This window comes from Coffea eugenioides, chromosome 11, assembly GCF_003713205.1.
Source record: "Coffea eugenioides isolate CCC68of chromosome 11, Ceug_1.0, whole genome shotgun sequence".
Lineage (NCBI taxonomy): Eukaryota > Viridiplantae > Streptophyta > Magnoliopsida > Gentianales > Rubiaceae > Coffea > Coffea eugenioides.
In genome coordinates, this window is record NC_040045.1 from 8,020,064 (window position 1) to 8,024,664 (window position 4,601).

Genomic DNA, 4,601 nt, shown 5'->3' on the forward strand with positions numbered 1-4,601 from the left:
AAGTTTAGAATGGATATCACTAGTTTTAGCCAATTGGAAGGAGAATCATTATATGAGGCATGGGAAAGGTTTAGAGATTTGCTTCGGAAATGTCCACATCATGGACTGCCGGAATGGTTAATCATACAAACCTTCTATAATGGTTTAGTTTTTTCTACTAAAACTATGATCGATGCAGCCGCAGGTGGAGCTTTAATGGGTAAATCACCCCAAGAAGCTCAGAATTTGATAGAAGAAATGGCCGCAAATAACTACCAATGGGCCAATGAGAGAGGTAATACAAGACGTCACGCAGGTATGATCGAAATGGACACTCTCAATATGTTGAGTGCTCAAATGAATAATGTGATGAAATTGCTAAGTAGACAAGGTGGAGTTGGTCCAAGTTCATCTAATGCACATGTAGCATGTTGTTCTATATGTGGAGGTGAACATGATAGTAATGAGTGTGTTGATTCTGAACAGGTACAATTCGTCAATAATTACAATCGTAATGCTCAAAATAACCCCTACTCGAATACTTACAATCCGGGGTGGAGAAATCATCCAAACTTTGGATGGAAAGATCAAGGCAATCAACAAAGGCCAACCAATCCGTCGGGATTTCAACCAAGGCAACCACAGGCTGAAACTAAACCAAGTTGGGAGATCGCGGTGGAAAAACTTGCTAAGGTGACTTCGGATAGATTCGAGCGAGTTGAGGGGCGGTTGGACCAATTAGCTGGGATGTACAGAAACTTGGAGGTTCAAATTGGTCAAATTGCCAATGTGATCAACAATAGAAACCCTGGTGAATTACCAAGTAAAACCGAAGTGAATCCGAGAGAGCATGTCAATGCAATCATTCTTAGAAGCGGTAAAACGGTTGAGGGATTCGATTTTGAAAATTCAGGTGGTGAAAAAGACAAGAAGCAAGCAATTGAAGGGGAGCAAGAAAGTCAAAATGATCATGTTATCATTGATATTGATGCACTTCATCCCAAATTAAATTCTAATGTGATACCTTTTCCTCACAGGTTGAAGAAAGATGGACAGGATCGGGAGTTTGAAAAATTCTTCAAAATGTTTAAACAATTGCACATTAACATTCCTTTCATTGATGCTATAACACAGATTCCCTCTTATGCACGTTTCTTGAAAGACATCATGTCAAAGAAGAGGAAAATTGTAGATAATGAGATGATAGCATTAACGGAAGAGTGCAGTGCATTGATTAAGAATAAACTCCCTCCTAAATTGAAAGATCCGGGAAGTTTTTCTATTCCTTGCACTATTGGTCAATTGCATTTTTCTAATGCTTTATGTGATTTAGGTGCAAGTGTGTCACTTATGCCGTTATCGGTTGCCCGAAGATTGGGACTTCAAGAGCTAAAAGCTACCAATATTACATTGCAATTGGCGGATCGGTCAATCACACGTCCCATGGGTATTTTGGAAAATGTGCTCATAAAGGTAAGACAATCTATAATACCTGTGGATTTTGTTGTCTTAGATATTGAAGAAGATGTGAGAATGCCAATTATTCTAGGACGACCGTTTTTAGCCACTGCACGAACTATAATTGATGTAGAAAAAGGTAAGCTTATATTACGGGTTAATGGTGAGGAATTGGAATTCAATTTGGATAATAAAGAAGGGAATATAGAGCCTACTGCTCTTGTTTCTAATATGCCATATGATGAAAAGGTTAACCAAGAAAGGACCGAAGAAGTTAAATTTATAAATGTCCTTGGTACTAACTTTCATGGTATAGGAACAAAGAAGGAGAAGATAAGGATGGAAGTTGGCTTAATAAATTCTTCATTCCATGAAGAAAATGGTGAAAAGTTGAGCCAATTCAGAAAAGACAAGCAAAATCCACTCCAAGGTGAAGTTGAGCCTCTCTATGACAAGTCTAATATTCCTCCTTGGCATTTGAGGAAATTGGACTATGAAGATCAATGCATGGTTCACCACATGGTGGATTGGTTCGGGAGTTTCGACCCATGGGGAGAAAATCTCTCTCTAATGCTCTAAAGTGATTCAACTTTTTCAGTCGAGCCAACGACTATAAACAAAAGCGCTAATTGGGAGGCAACCCAATATTTAGGTTATATTTGTTAACTTGGTGTGATTTTGTGGTTTGAATCAATGTTTTAGCTAAATTGTTGTTTTTGTAATGTAGGGTTGGCAATTGAAGGCAAGGATGACCAATTGAGTACAAAAAAGGCGAACTTTGATCAAACAACTCAACCCCTCGATTTGCGTTAAAGGTGTTTTTGATTCATTATAAAGGGGTAAAATGCATGTTTTTAATGTTTTACATTTGTTCCAGCCATTACAATTGGCAAACAAATGATCTATGATGCATTTTGAGTCATTGGGGTACCTTTTGTAATTTTTCAAAAGTTAAAATTCTGCTAAAAATCGAAGCAGAAAACGCGTTTTCCAAGAAAACGCGACTCAAAGTCGCGTTTCTCAGAATCGCGTTTTCAATTCTGCGCCTGCAGAAAAGAAAACGCGCCTTAAAAACGCGACCTTAAGTCGCGTTTTAATGGAAGTCGCGTTTTCAAGCCTGGATCAAGACTCAAAAACGCGACTTCAGAAACGCGACTTTGAGTCGCGTTTTCCAACACAGTCGCGTTTTTATTCCTGCAAGATTTGTGCAGGAAACGCGACTTCAAAAACGCGAGTTGAAGGCGCGTTTTTAGTCGCGTTTTCCGTGTCTGAATATAGCCTTCAGAAACGCGATTTCAGCCTTTCTTCTTCACTTCTCCAATTTTTCCAGCCGCGTTTTTCCCTCTTCCTTCTACCCAACTCACAAATTTTCATTTATACTCCATAATCTTGCTAGAAATCATCACCCCAACACCTTTTGAGCTTCATACAACCTTTTTAACCGATTAAAATCCAAGAAAAACACCTAAAATCAGGTTTTTGAGGGATTGAAGGTTAGGGTTCTTAAACTCTAATTTCTTCAATTGGAGGTCAATTGGAGGTTGTTTCATAGGACTTTTTGCATTTTTAGCATCACCAAACATCCTTCTATGTGATTGAGGTAAGTTTCTTCATCAAATCTTTTGATTTTAGAAGTTCATATTTTTTATCCTGAGCTATCTGACATCTTTTAATTTCGAAAATTTGATGAGGTTCATGGCTATTTTTGATTTTATTCATGATTATTATGATTGTTTAAGCATGTTTAAATGTTTAAATGTAGCAATTTATTGGTTTTCAAGTACTTTAAAATTCACAATTGCTATATTTAGATGAAATTGGAAAAAGGAACTAGGATGTTTTTGAGTCATTGGTGATGTTAAATTATGGTTAAAAATGGTTAGTTGATGATGTTTAAGCATGTGCATTGTGTATAGTGAGTAATTTGGTTGATTTGGTGAGTTAATTAGTTTAATTTTTGCCTAAACATGATTATAGCTAAAAGCATATTATTATTGTTAATTCTAAATAGTTATAATCATAATTGTTCCTATTTTCACTAATTAAAGTATAATTGATACATATCTTGTGTAATTTGGTGATTTTGGGCAACTTTAGGCAGAAAATATGTCTTGTACGATCATTGAATGATTAGAACTTGAGCAATTGTATTTGACGTTATTTGGATTAATGCTGAACTTTTGTTGCCAAATAATGAGTTGTAGTACATGTGGATAATTGAAATATTTTTTAGGTACTATGCCAAGGGGAAGAAGAGCGGTACTTTCATCCTCTAGTAGTGAGGAGAGGGAGGTTAATGAAGAGATGGAGGTGACTGAAGAGGAGAATTCACCTTCTCCTCCACCAGTTAACCGTCGACCTGGTGAGGGCACCTCCCGTGGAGCGGGAAAATCGGTATTTGACAGTGCTAGGTTCAACACTCGCAGGAATCAGGAGTGGCATGAGGCGCGTGCTAATTTGGAGTTTTTGTTTGAGATGCACGTCAGTCCACCAGTTGAGATGATGTACAACATCTCAGAAGCTTTTGCTCAGCTAGGATGGGCTCCGATTCTCACCCTTCCAAACCATTACTACCCAGAGTTGGTGCGCGAGTTTTACGCCAACATTGAAAGTAAGGCGCGCCATAGTGGAGAAATAGTTGAGTCCTGGGTGCGTGGAAGACGAATCACCTTGTCACGGCAAGATTTGGCTGCTATTTTGGGGTGTATGGATGACGGACGTCCAGTAGACTTGAAGAAGGAGTTTGTTCCCCCGAATAGGAGGTGGGATCCTTCATTGGCCATGGCTAGGTTTGGTCTCGAGTACCAACCTTTTCGCTCTACCAGAAAGGAGACCATATTGGCGAATGTATTCGAACCTCGTCATCGTCTTATCATTTACATGATGGCTCACAATGTCATCCCAAAGAAGACGGGGCACACGGAGGTCCGCAAGAGCGATATCTACTTCTTGGATTACATGTTCCATAACCAGACATCTCCATATGCTCGGATTTCATTGCCTAACATCATCATCAGCCACATTAGGTCTACGGCGAGGCGTAAGACAACTTCCTTCAAACTATCATTTCCTCGTCTACTGACTTTAATCTTTCCCCGTTTTGAGGTTCCCTTGGAAGGCATGCGGCGGGAGTATGTTCCACCACGTGCTGAGATGACTATCAC

General features: G+C 39.0%; 1 non-coding gene across 1 annotated transcript; it reads right to left on the bottom strand.

Annotated features, from left to right (window-relative positions):
- LOC113754658 lies at positions 1–107 on the bottom strand. The gene has a single exon (XR_003465336.1). It is a non-coding gene; the product is annotated as a small nucleolar RNA R71 (small nucleolar RNA).
- Between the last annotated feature and the right edge of the window lie 4,494 nt (positions 108–4,601).